This window comes from Crinia signifera, chromosome 2 (genome assembly GCF_055691185.1).
Source record: "Crinia signifera chromosome 2, ASM5569118v1, whole genome shotgun sequence".
NCBI classification, from domain to species: Eukaryota; Metazoa; Chordata; class Amphibia; order Anura; family Myobatrachidae; genus Crinia; species Crinia signifera.
Genome location: NC_139218.1, coordinates 231,373,287 through 231,395,678, shown reverse-complemented (window position 1 = coordinate 231,395,678; position 22,392 = coordinate 231,373,287). Strand labels below are relative to the sequence as shown.

The 22,392-nt window shown below is 45.2% G+C and overlaps 1 protein-coding gene across 4 annotated transcripts in view; it reads right to left on the bottom strand.

Moving 5' to 3' along the window:
- The window catches only part of LOC146060609 (pinopsin-like), a 251,475-nt gene extending 231,273 nt beyond the window's left edge, over window positions 1-20,202 (bottom strand). For 2 of the 4 annotated variants that reach the window (XM_083174000.1, XM_083174001.1), the window contains exons 1-2: window positions 19,812-20,202; window positions 4,967-5,084 (exon numbers count right to left, since the gene is read on the bottom strand). The gene's annotated coding sequence lies outside the window, so the exon portion shown is untranslated. The remainder of the gene's footprint in view (window positions 1-4,966; window positions 5,085-19,811) is intronic. The other 2 variants (XM_083174002.1, XM_083174003.1) reach the window with 1 other exon arrangement.
- Window positions 20,203-22,392: the final 2,190 nt, after the last annotated feature.

Here is a 22,392-nt window from a genome sequence, read left to right as displayed (position 1 = left end):
TGAGCAGAATAACTTAACACCTGCTGGTCACAGCATCCAGATACTGCACAATATATCTGTATTTATGTATGTATGTATGAAACAGCATGAGATTCCTAATGTAATAAAATATCACAGAATCCAACACAAGCATTAGCATAGCAAAGGAAATTGTACCCTTGGAATCCTTTCAGTGTAACTTTTATTCATTAGTTAAAAATGTAACAACAGGTACAGTAACACAAAGTACAGTACTAACGGCTGTCATTCAGAGCCTAACAAAGTATTAGATATAGACAGGCAAAAAATGGCCTAAGGACTGGAGCTGATGTAGAATTGCACACAAATCAGTTACACGGAAGATACTCCCTCATCCCTGGACTTCATTATGATAGGATTATTCTCCAGTGATCACACTATGGGGGAGATTCTCTAAGAATCTCCGCCCCCCTTCGCTGCCCATCGCAATTATAATTATCGCATATGTTCTTACATATGCGATAATTATAGCAAAGGACAGCTCTTGCGTTAATAGCTGTCCTTTGCGGTGAGAGTCGCTGGGTCCCAGCAGGTCCCGGCGGCTCCCCCCTCCCTCCCACACCCGGCGCTGCTGCTGCTGCGCCGGGCTCTCCTCCTCCCTGCACCCGGAAGAGGATCAGTGCAGGGAGGAGGTCACAGGTCCGGGCAGTACAGCTCTGTGCTGCCCGGACACAGGTGAGGGGGGAGGGGTTTGCGTTAGAAGCCCATTGGCTTCTATGGGGCATCGCCAGATTTTTCTGGCGATGCCCCCCGCCGCGGTAACCTGGCGGGGGATGCTTACAGCATCCCAAAATGCGGTAAAAACCCAGATAATGGGGTTTTTACTGCATTTCTAGCTTAGATAATCTCCCCCATTATCACCACAGAATATCTCCCCAGGGGTCACATCATTTGAAAGAGAGTGTTTGATGCCAGAATGAAGGAAATAGAGTTCTTAATAGAGATAAAGCTTAATGATGTAATCATGCTCCAACATGGTGATGTTATCAAGCTCCACTCGGTCCCAGTGACAATTAAGGACAAACTTTGAGTACAGATCTGCACGGACCCCTAATTTTTGTTTAGTTAAAAATAACTTTGTGGCAGAGACAGCATCTCTGCACATGAGAGTAATGTGGAGGATCCAGACCAGGTTTTGGAGCAGTAGCAGAAGCCAGGTCTGTAATCAGCAGCACCTGTGATTTCCTGATATAAGTGTTTCCAGGGCAGAGTGCAAATGCTCTTGATGGTGGATTAGCTGCCAAAGTGATATGCCGGGCTGTGGGTTATTGTAGGGACCACTGGAGCATTTGCAAGAGTCTGTTTATGCTGTGATTATCTGTATGTAACTATGCTTGTCTATGGAATTCATCTGGTATGCTGTGACCTGCATTATAAAATAAAGATTAAAGTCTTCATTGGAATGCCTGCATATGTAATCCTAATTTATTTAAAGTGGGTTATCGTTGATAAAAACTGATAAATATCATTAAAAACCGCTAATGTCATGTCATTTTTGCAACTCAAAACCTGAAATTCGGATTTAAAATCTGAATCCTGAACTGCGGAAAGATCTGAAGGGGGACTTGGTTTAGATTGGATCGCCTCAGGAGATCTGAACCATGCTTTACTTCAATTTGGACCCCCCAAAAATCAGATTTCTCGAGAAACAAACCACATATGAGCAGCACATGCAAAATCCCACTCATGTGCACTACTGCTAATACGTTCTAAGCCGTTCATATAGGAGGAAAACAATTCCCAATCACTCATCATCTAATGATTTCTTCCCCTGTTTGCAGCACCATGTAAGCTAAGAGTTACTCAGCACTGTGATGGCCATGGGGAGAATGGAGAGAAGGAGGCTGCGGCTGAGGTCAGCGGCCCTCCCTCCAACGGCTAGACAACGCCTGCATTTTCTGGGATAGTTCAAGAAAATGTTGGGTTCTGCCCCCAAACTACCGGCATGTTATTACTTAAATAATAATAATATAAAATGACCCTTAAAGTCTCAAGTACGCTTATTCCCTTATTCTAGTTAAATCGGACAGATGCGTTTTTGGGACAGGAACCGAGTGTTATTAGCCCCGCCTACCGTACGGATCACTCACACCGTCTGAATGCGGTAAGACGCCGAGCGAACGGACTGCGAATGGATGTTTCATGAGAACACCTCCTCCATCTGTGGGAACCTTCCTCATCCTCCAATGGTCGCCGACCTTTGAATGATGGACGGAGTGGACAGGCAGCACCGAGTGTTCCAGACCACATGAACATTTTTCTGAATGAAAGCAGGGATATGGGGGGCCAGCTGTCCGCCCCCCCACACGTGCGCCACGGCCGCATTACTATAGGTACGCCCAGCGTTTTCATGGGAACGCCCATGAAATGTGGAGTGTACGCATATGTTAATGAGCCTAAACAGCCCTTCAGGCCCCTCTCCACCCCCTGATCGGATGGTTCTGTACAATCATTTTCTGTATAGAACTCACGCCGTGTTCGTATGTGTGAGGCTTTCGCACATGTGCAGATACGCCTCCACACATGCGCAAACACCAACCATCGGCCATCCGTCCGCATTCGGAGCCATCCAACTCAATCAGAATAAGGGCCTTAGATAGGATTCAAATTAGCCATGAGTTGCCCCTTGTACAAAACTTTTTTCATCAGAAAATTCCTGCAGCCAAAAAGCTATTCACTTGAAAGGTCTGGAATAAAAACTGCAGAACTAAAATGCATAGGTGCATATTGTCTTACCCTGCATCTAATTTTCTGGACCTATTCAATTATTTTATATGAATGCTCTGTCACAGCTTCAGAAGATGCAAAGCAAAATCTGCGCTAATATGCACTGTCTAGGAATTATTGTTTGAGGAAACCTATAGATTTTCCATTTTTCATAGAATCTATTTGTTATGCAGATGAGTTACCACATGGGGAAAATGCTGGAAATTTTAATAGCTTTGGGTAGACCACGCACCCAACGGGATATGTTCCAAAGTTTGTGTGTCTTTGCCCGCACCTTTAAAGTATATGAACATGTATAAATTAGTACATCAAATAAACCTCCTCTTAAAAAAATACTGACACCAATCATGGTCCACGCAGATGGTAAAGTGTGCAAAAGTTGTAAAATCCCCAAAAATCAAAATAACCAACCATACTGTATGCCGTGTTGATCATTGTTATGTTGAACATTTGAACTTGTCGACTCTTCTACCACGTTGACCATATGCAACCATACTGTATGGTGCTAACTTACTGACTTTCGACCTATCAACCAGAGCCTATAGGGGTGTAGGCGTAAAAGATGAAAGCAGGGAGTGATGGTGGGTACACGCTTGGCGATATTTTCCTGACGATATGAACGCTATCGTTATTGTTGATGATATGCATATCAGCCAGTGTGTATGCTCAATACCTCTACCTATGGATTAAAGAGTGGAGTGAGCTACCTGTATATCCTATTCTCATTTATAGGTTAGTATGACAGGTGTCAGGTTTTTTTTTCATTTCCCTAGGCCAACACGTTATACTGTATGTAATATATGTGCTGGCTGATCTCCCCGGACATCGGCAGTGCCGTGTGATGTGGAACATAGCATTATTCCTCTATTCTACCATTATAAGCCCAACCCCAGACTCCCATTGACACATTTCACAGGAATCTGAGGGCAACAGCAGCTGTGATACACACAGCACTACAACATATGATGTATGTGCTGTCCAAGTGTACTGTTAAAGAATTTATGTCCTGAAAATACTCTTTCCTTTAACCATGTATAATACTACAGTATGTAGAGTATACAGTAGCTAGTCATTTTACAAAAAGACAGCTTTTCCATTCTGAATATTGACCTGATGACTGCATGTTCCTCCGGAGCACCACAAAAAGGAGGTAGATATGTATGAGGAGATGTAGTCTGTGACCCTGCTAAACAAAGAATGCACCCCTTAATGTACATACTCAGGACCAGATGTATCAAGCTTCAAAAAGTGATAAAATGGAGAGTGATAAACAGCCAGCCAATCAGCTCCTACCTGCCCTGTTACAGGCTGGGTTTGAAAAATGACAGGGAGGAGCTGATTTGCTGGTTGTTTATCACTCTCCATTTTATCACTTTTTGAAGCTTGATACATCTAGCCCTCAATCCTTGAGGGCCATTTATGTATTTTGACCTGCAACAGGAAATCTCATGTTTGCATTTGGGTGCGATATGAGGTAGATTTTTGCTCTAAGTGGGCCTGATTCAGATTTGGTTTCAAGTTGATTGATGGGTTTTTTTTATGTGCATACGTCTGAGCCACAGTGCACATGTGCAGTAAGTGAATTTCAAAGTGAGTGGCAGGAAGACATCATTTGGGGTGGTAATGGGCAGCGGTCAGCCAAATGCAGGCGTGTCATGGCTGTTCAGATGGTGTGTTTTGGGCGTGCCTAAATTGCCAGTTGTGCTCTCGCAAGAGCAACCGCATCTGTATTAGGCTCAGTGTTCATTTAACCGGTAATACCAGAGGCCATCACACCAGCAATGCAGACTTTCCTTTTACAAATAAATGGAGTAAGCACATCCTGTTTCAGTCATATGGGATAGCTGAACAATTACCATTACATCTTCTCCTCCAGAAAACAGGAAATGCTCCAGCATTGACTGAGAGCCATAATCTCCGATGTAAAAAAGTGTCTACAGGGACCAATTGATTGTTACTTTATTTTTCCAAAAAGCACATCTCTAATAATGTATCTTCCAATGAAACATTGATGTCACAAAAGGGAACCACTAACCATGTCAAATAATTATGTATATATATATATATATATATATATATATATATATATATATATATCCACAGCAAAGGGAGGCACTCAAGTAGGAAGAAATAAAGACTCAGAACACAGCCTGTTTAGTCTACGTTTCAATGGTCCTCAGCCATTTTCATCAGGACATAAAAGCATGTACAAAACACTCACCCTTTTGTGCTCCACCATCACCACGAGTCCGTGTGCGCCGGGTGGGGCGTCCTCCCGCTGCGGCGCTCAATGCTGACGTCACCACGTGCACCCGTCACCATAGTTACAATACAACAAACTGTCGGAAATAACAATAATGTAAGCAGATGAGCAAGCACCTTATATCAGAATGTATACAGCAAAAAATCATATAAATATTAAATAGGGCATTCCTATAAGAAGCAATTAAGACCTAAAGTCTCATTCAGACCATTTGGGCTGAGCGTATCCAAAGTGAAGATCCACTTGGCCTCTCTCTGCAGAAGCAACTTGGATCTATTACCACCCCTCTGCAATGGCGGAATGTGATCGATGATTTTATGTTTAATCGCTGTAGGTGAATGACCCATAGCCGCATAATGTCGTGCTACGGGTTGTTCACTGGTACCTTTTAAGATGGCTGCCCGAATGGCCTGGCGATGCTGGGCCATCCTCACCTTAAATTGACAATCGGTTTTACCGATATAATACTTATCACAAGGGCAAACCAATACATATACCACGAATTGTGATGAACAGGTTAAGCGATGTTTGATCTTAAAAAGTTGGTTGGTACGTGGGTGTTTAATCGAATCACCCGTCCACATGTAGCTGCATGTAACGCAGCCTGTGCACTTAACACATCCTTTTTTGGGCACCCCCAAAAAGGTACTAGATGCAGTAGCACCAAAATTCGTGATATCACTATGCACCAACCAATCACGCAAATTGCGCCCCCTGGAGTAACTGGTAACCAGTTTTTTGTTGGACAGAGATTTAAGTTCTTTATCACTAGAGATTATCGGCCAAAAATGTTTTACGGCATTATTGGAAGCATGACTAGCAGTATTGTACTGAGTCGGCCAGAACAAACGGTTATCTTGAATTCTTTTGGATTTTCTTTTAAGGGCATTAACTCTGGGTATTGCTAACACACGCGCTTTGGTTTCTAATAGCATCCTATGATCGTATCCATGATCCAGGAATTTGTTGACCATCAGATCAAGTTGGTTATCAAGATCTGCCTCCTCACTGCAGATTCTGCGCACCCGCAGCATCTGCGAGTAGGGCAAACCTTTGGCCACCGCAGGAGGATGGAAACTGGTGGGAGTGAGCAGCATATTCCTGTCGGTGGGTTTTACAAATAACGTGGTAGTCAATAAGCCATCAACAAGAGCAATGCGAACATCCAAGAAATCTATGACACTATCAGAGATGGTGGCTGTAAGTTTAATTGGACTAAAGCTGTTATTATGACGATCAATTATTTCAGTGAGCGACGCTGCAGTGCCACTCCATAGTAATATCATATCGTCAATATAACGACCATAATAAAAAACATCTTTACTGATGGCGGGATTTGAAAAAAATATTTCCCTTTCAACTTCCATCATATAGGCGTTGGCGTACGATGGGGCCACTGAGGACCCCATCGCACAGCCAGACACCTGAAGAAAGTATTCACCATCAAAATAAAAATAATTTTTAGTCAGCACCATCTCTAATAGGTCACAAAAAAAATTAACATCTGGACCACAATAAGCAGGGTCCCTGGCAATAAGATGGCGGGTAGCAGCAATTCCTTCTGAATGTGGAATGCTGGTGTACAGTGCATTAACGTCAATGCTGCACAATAAACAATTAGATGGAATCACAGGAAGATTTTTCAATGCAAGTAATAGTGCTGTAGTATCCTGTAAGGAAAATTGAGATCTCTGGACAACTGGCTGAAGGTACACATCGAGATAGGCTGACACAGGCTGGAAAATCGAACCCCTGGCAGAAATAATAGGTCTACCAGGGGGATTTTCCAGCCTCTTGTGAATTTTCGGTAAGGTATACAATAATGGCTTTTTTGGAAAATCACAAGAAAGAATACCTTTAACCTTTTTATTAATAATGCCCATCTCAACTGCTGTAGAAATATATTTATCCAATTCCTTTTTGAAAGAAATAGTAGGATCTGCTCTGAGAGGTTGATAGGTAGAGCTGTCAGCTAACTGACGTCTAATCTCAGATTTATATGCGGACAGATCTTGTACTACAATCGCGCCGCCCTTATCGGCGGCACGAATAACGATGTCACGCCTGGCACCTAGTGATTTTAATGCTGTCATTTGAATTTTATTTAAATTAGGACGAATAGATTCCAGTCCAGAGTCCTGAATTTTTGTAGAATTATCGATCAATCTCACAAACGATTTTATCGATGTACTGTTGGACGGAGGATCGAATGACGATTTAGGAGCCAGTTTTTGTAATTCCGTAGGCATTATATCCTCAGTTTGAACAGCTGGGCGAGATCCAAAAAATTCCTGTAGCTTGAGTTGTCGGTGAAGTTTGTAAGTCTCTGTTTTCCAAAGAAAGGGGTCGTGATAATTGGTGGGTACATAATTTAACCCTTTGTGCAATACCTCACATTCAACCTGGGTCAGTGGGGTGGAAGAGAGGTTAAACACTACCTCTTGCTTCGCGGAGGTTTGCCTCCCCTGTAGCCGCTTCCACTGGCCTCCTCTGCGACAGGGTCCCCGTCGCCTGCTCGCTGGGCCCGGGTGCGTACGGCTAAAGGGATAAATTTGCCTTTTTGAGACCTCTTCCCCCGCTGCTCGCGGTCACTTGTAGAGGTAGCAGTATCATTAGAAGAATCCGAATGAAACTCACGTTGGAATCTTCTTCTGTTTCTGAAACGGTTGCTATTCTGGGTATTACCCGTCAGCCAACCGTACACATTATGAGATTCGTAATCGGCTTTCACTTTAAGAAACTTCTCTTTTTTATATTTGAGAACATCACGCTTATAATTGTCAACCTGGATTTGGATTTTCTCCAGCCATTTGTCCGTATTATCTGTTTCAAGGGTCTTTCTGTGCTGCAGATCGAATGCTGCTATCTTCTCCTTAGTCAGGTTAAGTTCTTTAGTTGATTCCTCTATGACGAGGAGAAGCAGATCAAATGAGCACTTATTTAAAATAGCGCACCACTTTTTGCAGAAAGGGACGCTATGTCTCCCAATCGTGGGGATGTTATTAATCCGAAAACCACGAGGAATTCTTTTATCAGAGTAGTACTCGGACAATGTAGCGGCATGGAAATAAAAATCCAGTTCACGTTTTTTTAAACGCATGATTTCATGATACAAATCAAGTGTGGAGGAGTTCTCAGCAGAGGCAAATACTTTCTCTTTAAACACAATATTGTTAGCTTCAACATCTGAATAAGAGTGCATGTCACCTGTATCCAGGACCACTCGTTCAAAAGCGGTATCCATGGTGTCACCTCTCTAGGTGCACAACCCGACAGTTGCAGTCCAAAGTTAAAAGTGTGTCAAACGACACCACACAGATGCGATGATGAAGGGGAGAACTTATAACTTGATAATTTCCAGGGTGCCTTGTACGAAGTGAGTCACAATCAGCAATGTGGCTCAAACGTTAGTAGGTACATGGGTACCGGCACTCACAATAACAAAGTAGCTGTCCTTGTTGCCATCCAAAAAGTCGACACGTAGAAATGCCGACACACACATCCACAGCAAAGGGAGGCACTCATGACAGCATTAAAATCACTAGGTGCCAGGCGTGACATCGTTATTCGTGCCGCCGATAAGGGCGGCGCGATTGTAGTACAAGATCTGTCCGCATATAAATCTGAGATTAGACGTCAGTTAGCTGACAGCTCTACCTATCAACCTCTCAGAGCAGATCCTACTATTTCTTTCAAAAAGGAATTGGATAAATATATTTCTACAGCAGTTGAGATGGGCATTATTAATAAAAAGGTTAAAGGTATTCTTTCTTGTGATTTTCCAAAAAAGCCATTATTGTATACCTTACCGAAAATTCACAAGAGGCTGGAAAATCCCCCTGGTAGACCTATTATTTCTGCCAGGGGTTCGATTTTCCAGCCTGTGTCAGCCTATCTCGATGTGTACCTTCAGCCAGTTGTCCAGAGATCTCAATTTTCCTTACAGGATACTACAGCACTATTACTTGCATTGAAAAATCTTCCTGTGATTCCATCTAATTGTTTATTGTGCAGCATTGACGTTAATGCATTTCTACGTGTCGACTTTTTGGATGGCAACAAGGACAGCTACTTTGTTATTGTGAGTGCCGGTACCCATGTACCTACTAATATATATATATATATATATATTATATTTCTTCCTACACCTTGACAAAGGGGCCTAAGGGCTCAGAAACGTTGGTGATTCAAGTCTCCACAGTGTGGTTTATTTATTTCAAGTGCCGACACCCCCCCCCCCTCCCACACACACACACACACTTGTATTTTATTATATAATATAATTGATTTCTTACAGTGGAAGAGGCATTTGACATGATGCCAATGGGTTTAATTACTAAGATGGAAGTTCTATTGAAGATGGGATGTTGCCCATAGCAACCAAATAGACTCAATTTCTTATTAATTTAGCACCTTCAAGAAAATAATAGATATGATCTGATTGGTTGCCCATAGCAACATCCCATCTTCAATAGAACTCCCATCTTAGTAAAACCCCAAAGACTCTCCATTCATATCACACAAGTTCTTCAGGTATTCTTTACTAAAATAAGCCTAGAACTGTGCGCGCACAAAACAGCGTGAAACAGACACCGGGAATGGGAAAGCACTTCATGTAACATTACATTACAATTGTTCCCCGAGGAGAGAAACTAGCAGTTTCCCAGTAATAATGAGACATGCACAGCGCCATAGACTTACAATGTAAATATTTGCACACAATTTAAATCATTATAATAAAAACTCATTAAATAAGTTAACTTCCTGCTTCACTGTTATACAGAATAAATATGTGACTATATTTAAACATTAGATAGACTTACACCTACAAAATGCAATCAAGTATTATATTTAAACAGAAACTTTCCCCATTACAGCTATGTAACTGAATTTATATTAAATGTAACTTTTTATTAGTGCTTTGTTTTTTTTTTTGCCTTAACTTTTGTCCCACTGAGCAGGCTAGACAGCCATGCCTGCTCCTCTTACAGTACACAATGTAAGCACGACCTCTCTAATGGAGACCAACCGTGGTACAATACCTTCTGAATGCTTCTAGGCAAACACAGTTAAGACGTGAGGGGTTTTACTGTACTTACTTTTCCCATTGCAAAGACAAACCCCCATGATTAAGGGGAGCGATACAGTGGACAATTAGAGTGTTTACATGTTATTGGTTCACAGTGTTGGTGAGTTTTATTTTATTGTATTTTATTATAGTGCTTTAAAGGTTCCATCGGTTTCTGGCTTTTCTATGTAATCTACACCTACACTGTTCTTACCTTTTCCCCACTATTAATAAAATAAATTCTACCAGCCTATATACAATTTGAGTATATAGACAGGGTTTTTTTCCCATTATTATTTTGTATTTTCAACATTAAAATTTAATTTACAGTAGCATCATTATCTCAATAAGTATGACTGGTGTCTCTACCCAGGGCTGGTGTAAGGCTTCTCAGTACCCTAGGCAAAAATTCAGCCTACTGTGACCCCCCACCCCCAATACTGCCACCAATACCAACCCCTTAAGGCAGGGGTGGGGAACCTTTTTTTGTGCCAAGGGTCATTTGTATGGGGAAAAATTCCTTCGATGACCATATGTAAAAATTTCTGTTACAAATTGTCCTGCTGCAGCCGCCCCACGCTCTGGCGGCTGCCGCTGAATAGTACTGACAGTCTCCGGCTGCAATTGATTAAGAGGAATCGCTTGAGAACTACTGACCTCGAGAGAGAATTCCCCTGTACTTGACTCCGGGCAAAGCCGCCATGCGGGTGGGCGGGCCACTCAGACCGGCCGCATACGGCCACCGGGCCTGAGGTTCCTCACCCCTGCCTGAGGTTCCTCACCCCTGCCTTAAGGCATACTTGCCTAACATTCCAGAACGGCGGGGAGGAACCCAAAAATGGGTGGTCCAACTAGCACCCCAGGAAAGTGGGCAACTGCCTAAAACTGCCTAATGGTAGAGCTGGCCCTCTCTCTACCAAATGACAACCTTGACTCATCATAATCTTAAACTTAGAGTATGATACACTTAAAAAAACGTAATAGAGTGAGATGTACTAAACCTTATAGAGTGATAAAGCACTGATCAATCACCTCCATATTTCAAAACACAGCATGTAACATGACAGGAGCTGATTGGCCCATATTGTATCTCTCTCCAAGACTTAATACATATCCCCCATTTCCATACAATATTTAAAGTACATAGTATGCAATTAAAATACATAGCCCTGCTATGGAAAGCCGTCCACCCTTTGTGAAAATCACTGGGCAGGTGAAAATCGCTCATCGTGTACTGTATGTGTAACACCCCATAACTGTGGAATAATAGGTGCCGTGCATTCCAGTTAACCAGGGGTTAATATACCCCAGCACTAGGCACAGCTCAGACCTAAAGAGTTAAACACAGACAGGCTGGAGTGTGACAGGAAGAGAGAGGTCAGGGGTGACTGAGGAAGTTAGCAGCTAGCACAGAGAGAGGAGACTTCTCCATGCAGCCTGAAAGACACTTGAGCAGCACAGAGCTCCAGTAATGAGTGGCAGCCCAGCCTGTGAGAGAAGGAGCCAGTCAGGCAGCGTGCAAACTGTACAAGAGAACACAGCAGTCACAGTGTCAAGCTGCCAGAGCCCTGCAGTAAATATTAAGTGCCAGCCCAGCAGCCAGCACGTGGGTAGCACAGAGCATAGTAGCCAGAGCCCAGCAGCATGGTGTAAGCAGCAGCAGAGCCTGGACAGCAGAGGCACCATTGATGCAGTCACCAGGGACAGATCAGCGGTGACAGAGTCCGGGAGATCGAGACTGGTTGGAACCAGCACCTGCAGCCGATACAGGTACCTTACTGCACACTGTGCCCCTGCCTACCACCCCTATTATATCGCCCGCCAGGCACATTATAGGGTCAGGGACCCATGGACACCCCTAGCGCATGACAGGGTTGTACCCATTGAGGCCGCATAGAGAGCCACAGTGCAGGCCAGTGGCCAGTAGTCCTGTGTAGCTGATTGTGACAACGTCTAGGCGCCCACACTAGCACTCCCAGGAGGGTACACAGCACTGGTGAAGACTTACTGATCCCAGCCGGACGCCTGGGTAAGGAAACAGGGTAACTATAAGGGCCCAAAGGCCTCCTTACCAACACTTGAGAGTGATCTAACCCTTCCAGGACTCCAAGTGGGATTCACCCACGCCCTAGTAAAGCGACCCCGCTTACAGCAAACCAAGAGCCCTTCTTATATTGTTTTTCCCCTGGCCCATCTTCAGATAGGAGCACCGCTTGGGCCCCACCGAAACCCTTGTGCACGGGTCAGGTTATTAGGACCTGCAATCCGGGACTTTAGTTAGGGTAATGGTTACCGGTAACCCTAGGTTATATGCATGCAAAGAATCTACAGTAAATAGAGGTCAGAAGTACTGATTGATTATAGGAGTAATGCCTAGTATTATGGTAAAGCATTTCCTTGTCTGCACTGTTTAGTATGCTGGTAAAACGTTTCCTTCTCTGTATTGCCTGACATTATGGTAAAACATTTCCTTTTACTTGAATGTTTACTGCACTGTAAAACATGTCCGTTTACTTGAATGTTATTACAATTTGTTCACTTGTTGTGATAATATTGTTAAGTTGTTAACTGAAAGAGGTTGACGTCCATAGTGACTGCTTTGAAAATAAAAGGTCAACCTAACCCAGTGGTCGAGTGTTCTGTGCCCATTCCTGTATCAAGAGAAGACTCCAGACTGAGATCCGTGAGGTTGGGGAGGCACGGCCCCCACCGCATCTATAAGGTAACTCCTCCTTTTGGGTGTCTACAGTTTTCTGGCGTCACGAACAGGATATAGTCGACGCGGAGTATAATCTGATACCAGGATGGACGCAGTACAGGTTGGGGGTGGACAACCACCCGGTGTGCCCCCCAACGGCGACCAACAGGCTGCCCCTCCAGTGGCAGTACCTGCTCCAGCAGCCCTCCCGCATGCTCCCATCACGCTACCCTATTACTTTGGGGCCCCATGGATGCTGACTTACAGTGGGGACCCCAACAAGGGCGCCGCGTTCACAGCATTCAGGAACCAGATGAAGTCCATGGCCCAGCTCTACACCCCGAGCGAAGAACAGAGGGTACAGATCCTAATCGGCCAACTCACGGGCTCTGCCCTTAGCGAGGTCGAATCGTGGGATGATGACCAAAAGAAGGACACCGACCAGATCTTGAACCGGCTGGCCACGATCTTCGAGACCGCCACCCTCCCAGAGTTGAAGATGCAACTCTACGGTCGGAAACAGCGACCAGGCGAAACCCTCCGGGACTTCGCCCTTAGCCTACAGAAGGCCCTGAAGCTCATCCAAGCGGCCGACAAAGATGAGGTTCGTAACAGTGACGAGGCTCTCACTCTCCAGTTCGTGGAGGGAGCGTCGAACCCCATCATCAAGACCCAGCTACGAATCCTAAAGATGCAGATGCCGGGAAAGTCCTTTGCCGACTTTAAGAACACCGCCATCCTGACCATCGGGAATCACACTGACCCCGAAGCAGAATATCCGGAGATGGCGGGGGATCGAGGATCTGTGGCCACGAGCTCTGAACAAGTCGGCCGATTAAAAGACCGGACCATCCAGAGTTGCCAACCGCCAGCGGGAAATCCAGACCAATCCCTCCAGCGCCAGGTGGAAGACCTGACCCTCGTGATGGCTGCAATGGAGCGAGACATACGCCAGCTGACACAGCAAACCGCGGCTAACCGCGGGGAGGCCAGATGGAAGATGGAAGGACAGCAGTCGAACCGGAATCGATGGGACCCACCCCGAGAATATGGGAGGCGAGCCTCAGACCCATTCGACCATCAAGGCCAGCCCATGTGTCGACACTGTCAGGAGGCCGGGCACGTCGAGAGAAACTGCCCCTCGTCCGACCATTTAAACTGCAATGCCCCGAGGATGAGGGCCGAACCTCGGGGAGAACACCGGGAGTAGACTCAGACCCGGAGGAATGGTGGGCCCAATATGTAGGACAATGCCCGAGGATCCCAGTAGTGATCAACGGGATAGAGACAGTGGCCATGATCGACACCGGGTCACAGGTATCCATGATACAGTTACCCACTCTCCAAAAGTATTGGGGAAAAGTACCGTTTAGACAGCCCCCCACACAAGTGAAGGTGGTCGCTGCCAATGGCCGAGAGGTCGTCTGCAGCGGGTACTGGGAAGCAGATTTGCAGATTGGACGAACCCGCTTACCCAGGCAGGGTTATTTAGTGATCACCTGCGGGGAAGGGAGAGTTGCTCCCATCATCCTGGGCATGAACATACTAAGGAATTGCCCTGAAGAGCTGATTGCAGCGTTAAAGCAGGAACCAGTTAACCAAGACCAGGCTGGGGAGATCACCCAACGGCACATAATCTGCGTCCAGGGGAGCCAAGTGGAGAAGAGAGTGCTGGCCCCGCGTACCCAAGGGAGGGTCAAGTGGTTTAACATCCGAAGGGGATATGGCTTCATCAACCGGAACGACACAAGGGATGACATTTTTGTCCATCGGACAGCCCTAAGGAAGAGCCACTCGCGGAGACTTCTGTGCAGTCTCAGAGAAGGCGAGACGGTGGAGTTCGATGTGGTGGAGGAGGAACAGGGTGCCAAAGCGGTGAACGTGACTGGTCCAGGTGGGGTGCCAGAGAGAAGAAACCGGCCGGGCCACGACAGACGTCCTTTCCGCAGGCGTGCCCATTGGTGCCAAAGTGGACAGATGGAGGCACCGATTTCCCTCAGCCCAGTCTCACGGCATCTACGCTCAAGAGTGAACCTCGTTCCCGCCAATAGAGGAGAGAAGCCGGTCGCAGCAGAGGAATGGAATCACCCCACCCCTATCGTTAACAGTCATCCCCGGCGTAGATTTCACCACAAATGGGAGGCCGAGCCCTACGTGGTCACCAAGAGCCCGACGGCAGCAATCGAAGTCCACCAAAGCGGAGAACCGGACAGGACTCGACTGCACTGGGTACATTGCAACCAGCCTAAGTCATACTCTCGACAGACGGAGGTCCCTACCGTCGCCCCCGGGAGCATGCCCAGGGGCCCGCAGGAACTGCTGTTGAACGTAGGGTGGAGCATACCGTCCATCCCGGCTATACTGACCACAGAACCTGTAGAGGACTCCAGCCCGGTACCGAGAATAAGCTCCAGCTGTAATAATCTCATGTCGTTCTGATGTTATATATTTATGTATATATGTATAGGTTGTTCATTTATGTTGACACTGTTATAACTGTCGGTAGTATTCGGACTGCGAAAGAGACTTTACGGATTCAGAACTTTGAAAGGTTCGGACTTATGTCTCCGAGAGCGTGGCGTGAGGACACGCACATAAAAAAGTATGGGCGGATGTAACACCCCATAACTGTGGAATAATAGGTGCCGTGCATTCCAGTTAACCAGGGGTTAATATACCCCAGCACTAGGCACAGCTCAGACCTAAAGAGTTAAACACAGACAGGCTGGAGTGTGACAGGAAGAGAGAGGTCAGGGGTGACTGAGGAAGTTAGCAGCTAGCACAGAGAGAGGAGACTTCTCCATGCAGCCTGAAAGACACTTGAGCAGCACAGAGCTCCAGTAATGAGTGGCAGCCCAGCCTGTGAGAGAAGGAGCCAGTCAGGCAGCGTGCAAACTGTACAAGAGAACACAGCAGTCACAGTGTCAAGCTGCCAGAGCCCTGCAGTAAATATTAAGTGCCAGCCCAGCAGCCAGCACGTGGGCAGTACAGAGCCCAGCAGCCAGAGCCCAGCAGCCAGCACGTGGGTAGCACAGAGCATAGTAGCCAGAGCCCAGCAGCATGGTGTAAGCAGCAGCAGAGCCTGGACAGCAGAGGCACCATTGATGCAGTCACCAGGGACAGATCAGCGGTGACAGAGTCCGGGAGATCGAGACTGGTTGGAACCAGCACCTGCAGCCGATACAGGTACCTTACTGCACACTGTGCCCCTGCCTACCACCCCTATTATATCGCCCGCCAGGCACATTATAGGGTCAGGGACCCATGGACACCCCTAGCGCATGACAGGGTTGTACCCATTGAGGCCGCATAGAGAGCCACAGTGCAGGCCAGTGGCCAGTAGTCCTGTGTAGCTGATTGTGACAACGTCTAGGCGCCCACACTAGCACTCCCAGGAGGGTACACAGCACTGGTGAAGACTTACTGATCCCAGCCGGACGCCTGGGTAAGGAAACAGGGTAACTATAAGGGCCCAAAGGCCTCCTTACCAACACTTGAGAGTGATCTAACCCTTCCAGGACTCCAAGTGGGATTCACCCACGCCCTAGTAAAGCGACCCCGCTTACAGCAAACCAAGAGCCCTTCTTATATTGTTTTTCCCCTGGCCCATCTTCAGATAGGAGCACCGCTTGGGCCCCACCGAAACCCTTGTGCACGGGTCAGGTTATTAGGACCTGCAATCCGGGACTTTAGTTAGGGTAATGGTTACCGGTAACCCTAGGTTATATGCATGCAAAGAATCTACAGTAAATAGAGGTCAGAAGTACTGATTGATTATAGGAGTAATGCCTAGTATTATGGTAAAGCATTTCCTTGTCTGCACTGTTTAGTATGCTGGTAAAACGTTTCCTTCTCTGTATTGCCTGACATTATGGTAAAACATTTCCTTTTACTTGAATGTTTACTGCACTGTAAAACATGTCCGTTTACTTGAATGTTATTACAATTTGTTCACTTGTTGTGATAATATTGTTAAGTTGTTAACTGAAAGAGGTTGACGTCCATAGTGACTGCTTTGAAAATAAAAGGTCAACCTAACCCAGTGGTCGAGTGTTCTGTGCCCATTCCTGTATCAAGAGAAGACTCCAGACTGAGATCCGTGAGGTTGGGGAGGCACGGCCCCCACCGCATCTATAAGGTAACTCCTCCTTTTGGGTGTCTACATATGCACTGAGCGATTTTCAGCCCAGTGATTTTCTCATAGCCGCTCTGCATACATGCTGGGCAGTGTGTATGTACCTTAAGTGTGTGTAAACAAATGTTTTTAAATGTAGGTTCACCTTTGAAATTGAAAGTATACAGGTATAGTGAACAAATTTTTATATATACTTTTATTCCTTCAGGTAATATCAGTATATTTCACCAGCTTGTTAATGACTCTCTTTTTCTAGAGAAAACAATAAATCCGAAAGATGAGAGAAGACTGGCTAGGTAAAGCCGGAGAAAGCAAAGATAAAACAATAAGATCCAGCAGAGATGAAATATTGTCAGAGCCACGTTATTGCTGACTCTGCTCAGCAGACCCATCACTTTTCCACTTTGATATCCTACAGGCAGGAGCACATGTAAAGACAGCTGTGACCTAGGCTCACTGTGTAGCTGTAAGTAACAGTGCGATATGTACAGAACTAAGCATGAACAGTGATAAGATGTAGAGTGAGATACCAGCAGCCAATCAGCTCCTACAGATGGAGTGCCTCTCATATATTCAGCAGCTGGCAATAGAATCGCCAGTAGCCAGCCTCCGCCATCCACCGGAAGGGGGGGTGCGCGCAAAAGACGCTTGTGCACCCAGAGCTCTCCGCTGCCTCCCCGTTGGTCCCCGCCACCTCGCCGCACCCCCACTAACCCTGCCCATCTCCCTGAAGCTGAGACGGGCAGGGATTCCACAGTCCACCGCTGAGCGACGTGGACACACATGCATGTGAGACGCCCGCACGTCCCCGTCAGATGGAGCGCTTCTCCGCCAGCTCAATTGTGTACGATGGAAGTTCTATTGAAGTTGGGATGTTGCCCACAGCAACCAATAAGATTATACTTCTTATTTATTTAGCACCTATATAGATATAATATAAAATATAATTGGTTGCTATGGGCAACATCCCTTCTTCAATAGAACTCCCATCTTAGTAAATTTGACCTACAGTGTTCTGAAAATGGGGCAGGACTCCACATTCCACATACTGACTAATGTAATTCAACTCTAGAATGGTAACACCTGCAGTGTGACGGTTTCTCAGGGGGAGATGTATCAAGTTTCCTAAAGAGTAGAGATATGGAGAAACTGCCCATAGCAACCCATGAGCACTTAATAAAATACATTCTAGAAAAAGGTAGGTACATGTTGCTATGGACAGCTTCTCCACTCTTTGGGTGAGATGCAGTAATCATTGCAAAAAGCTTGCGATGCTTGCCGCCAGCCTCCGCATGCATACCGGTATTTACGAACATGCATTAGAAATTCCACAAAGGACGGCTCTTGCCATCCTTTACAAAGCACAAAGTCCCACAGTCCGTTCACTGAAAAGCTTTGCATTGGAAGTTCTTTAATGATAATGGATGCTAGACTATTAGTCCCAGGGGAAGGAATTTTCTGCCACTGGGACTGACAGTCTGGATTGCCATTTGCAGAAGGAGCATTCAATGGGAAACTTATTCTGCCTCTAATACGCCAACGATTCCTGTCCTCTATGTTGCTGATGCAGCACCAATATGTTGAGCTTTCTCAGCATGAACTGCTGTCCAGGCAGTACAATCATAATGTCACCAAGCACTATGTAACACCGGCACAAGGAGACTGAAGTGTTCAATTCTACTTAAAGCCTTTTACAACTATGAACAGGACGATTAACCATCATATTTCACAACTGTACTGCCAATGCACGTGAGACGCTATACAGTAAGTACAGTAGCTGCATCTCCCTGGATCTTGCTTTTCAGAATCCACATAGTACTTGTCAAGAAGACCTTTGTATCCCAATGTAACTCCTAATCACAAACTGTTCTGTATGACATGCTATACTGTCTCTTTGACATACACAATATCAGTACAAATTAGAAACTTCATTAAAAGGGGAAGTCTGATACTGTGCATATAAATCCCACTACTATTATTCAATATGTTCAACAAGACTGATGTATGTTAGCTTTATGGTATACACAGTGGAGTCACTATGGTTGGTGTCAAACACTGCAAATTGGGGGTGTGACCTCAAGGGTTAGAGTCATAACCTCTGCCCAGATGCCAAGGAGTAAAAGAACGGTCACCCACCCTGAAAATATGCAAGTCTCATCTGCATCTGGCAAAATAATAACTATAACAATATAAACATTCTCTCCACATTATTTATTCTTCTTGTTATTATTATCATTATTATTATTATCAGTTATTCATATAGCGCACACATATTCCGCAACACTTTACAGAGAATATTTGAACATTCGCATCAGTCCCTGCCCCAGTGGAGCTTACAATCTATATTTCCTACCACATGTACACGCACACACAGACATTCTAGGGTTAATTTTGTTGGGAGCCAATTAGGCTACCAGTATATTTTTGGATTGTGGAAGGAAACCAGAGTACTCGGAGGAAACCCACGCAAGTACGGGGCGAATATACAAACTCTGCACAGTTAGAGCCATGGTGGGTATTGAACCCACAACCTCAGTGCTACAGTAATGATAACCATTACACTGTCCATGCAGCCCTGCATGTACATGCATCATTGTTCTGGCAGGACAAAATTCCATCCTCAAAACAGATGATCTGTAAAATGACCTCAATAACCCACTTAAAACAAACAGCTGAACGCACATCATTTCTATCAACTGTGTATTAAAATAAGTATTTGTTGCTCAGGATATGAAGTTAAGCATATGACTACAGTAATGTACTATGGAATAATCAATTTTAGGATATAAAATTACAAATAAAAATGTGATAACAAAATGGAATAAATAACAAATAATTCTGTATTATTGCAGTGTACATAATAGCAGAAAAGAACATAAACATGATTTATTCATTAACTTACCTGTAGAAAAAGTCTCTAACAAAAATCTAGTCCAACCCTCAGTGAGAGAGATTAGCAGGCAGCAAGAGGAACGCAGTCAACATCTTAAATTCCAACATAAGGAGGACAGTAAAGTAATACACTTTCTGCTTCTTATTGACAGCTGAAAGCAGTCATCTGAATGTACTTGGGAATTTGAAGGCTGAAGTATTTAAGCATCATCCATCTGTACTTATTCTGCTGAAGTGATCATGCTGAACGAGAGGAATCAAGCAGCCATCAGTTACTGTACATGGTTAGTATTATACAAGCAGTACACTAACTCTACAGTTCTAAGTGAACGTGTGTGGAAGCTAGACTTCCCTGTGGTATATATCAAGGCAGAGCTGGAAGCATCATCTGTTCTCTCTCAAATCTGATTGGCCGATTGCAATATCCCATTGTACACAGATCTGTTTCTGTAGTCATTATTCAGCTTCAGCAAAGGAGAATATTACTGTGAGCACTGCACTCATGTTTACAGAGAGGGAGGCTGCTAATAGGGATAAACTATGTTTAACTATTTGACAGAGTCAGTGCTGTGGATTTACTATATTTGATGTGTTGTGTTATAATTGTCTTTTTAATGTACATTTTTCTATTAAAATATGGATATCGATATGAGAACCTTTTATTTAAAAAAAAATAAGTCATATAGATGGAGCCGGCCTCTTTCTTGCCAGTGGCCAGCTCTCGCCAGAGGCGCGCACGCACAAGACGCGCATGCGCACCCCGTGGCTACGGTGCTTTCACCGCCGCCTCCCCCGGTGCTCCTCGCCACCCTGCTATCCCCCCCTATCCCTGCCCGTCTCCCTGAAGTGGAGACGGGCAGGGACACACAGCGGCGCTGTCCGGACACACGCACCCAGTCAGATGGAGCGTCTCTGCGCCGGCGATAGCCAGCGCAAGCATGCTGGCGATCCCCAGCCAAGAACCAGGGGCGATCTGTAGGAGCACTTGAAAAAGGTTAAGAACAGCTAATATATTTTATTTCTAACAAAACCATTGGTCTTGATTCAATTTAGCACAATCTGATCTGAATAGCACCAAGAAGGAGGTCCTGGACATAAGCAGGTTTGGGGCATGTCCCCTCACTCCCTTCCCCATCATCATTTAGGAGACCCAGCTGAAGAGAGATCTGTGTCGGTTCCCCAGAGGCTGAATGATTGGCGATGTATTGCTCCGCTACGCTCTGCAGTGACTGAATACTCAGCAGGACGAGTCAGAACCAAAAAAAGAAGAAGAAAGAATGGTTGTGTGCTATAAGTTGGAAACAATAAAACAGTATACAATAAAACAATTATTATTATTATTATTGTGGGTTTTAATTTTAAAAAACGTATTTTCCATCAAAGCAGCAATCAGGTGTGGTATACTCACCCCTCACGATAGAAGAAACCAAAATACCAAGATTGACTGCGCTAAACAGAAAATATTTATGAAAAATAAAACAAAATCAACAAAACAATTGCTCAAGCTCAGAGAATAAATAAAAAAATATATGGCCATCAATTAGGTTAGTATCAAGTCCGTTTATTAATGTAGCAGTTGGTAATGCGTAATTCACGTCCAATAATATTTATACGGTATATCATTAGCGCTGTGCGCACAGTGAAGAAGCCTCTTGCAGTGCAATTGATAGCTTACAGATGCATCCACCTTTGGTGTAGTACCCAAACACATGTCTCCCATCTGGTTAGCACTCCGCCATATCAAGAGTCCGTAATGGGGAATTCATTTTTTTCTAACAAACCCATTGGCCTTGATTCAGTTCAGCGCTATATGAAAAGCATTAAGAAGGAAGTTCAGGGTACGTACCCTCACCATAATTTAGGAGACTTAGGGCCAGATGCACTAAGCTTCAAAAGTGATAAAATGGAAAGTGATAAACAGCCAGCCAATCAGCTCCTACCTGCCATGTCATAGACTGTTTGAAAAATGTCAGGTAGGAGCTGATTGGTGGAGAGGCAGGGTGGATTCAGAGCACTCGTTTAGAAGGCCCTGCTCCCACATCCTCACCCGCCCGCAGCTTGGACCCTGACACAGTGAAAATGGCAGACGACTGGCAGTAGGCCGGAGAGCACTCAGAGCACTCACTCAGAAGGCGCTGCTCGCCACCTGCTATGCTGGTAAAGCTCTGAGCGAGTGCTCTGAATGGGCCGTTATTAATCGCCACCAGATTCGGTGCTGCGGGGACGCGCTTTTGAATTGCTGTGTGTGCTACACATACAGCTATTCACTGCCATTTTCTCAGAAAATGGCTTAATATTGCCCTTTGTGTGGGGCCCTTTAGGTGTCGCTCCTCTGGTTCCGAATCAAAGCGTGTAGGAATTATAATTTCCTTATTAGGGGCAGTACGGATGGTGTAATGGTTAGCATTGCTGCCTCACAGCACTGAGGTCATGGGTTTGATTTCTGCCATGGCCCTAATTGTGGGGAGCTTGTATATTCTCCCCGCACTTGCGTGGGTTTCCTCTGGGTACTCCGGTTTCCTCCCACAAACCAAAAATATACTGGTAGGTTATTTGGCGCCTAACAAAATTAACCCTAGAATGTCTGTGTG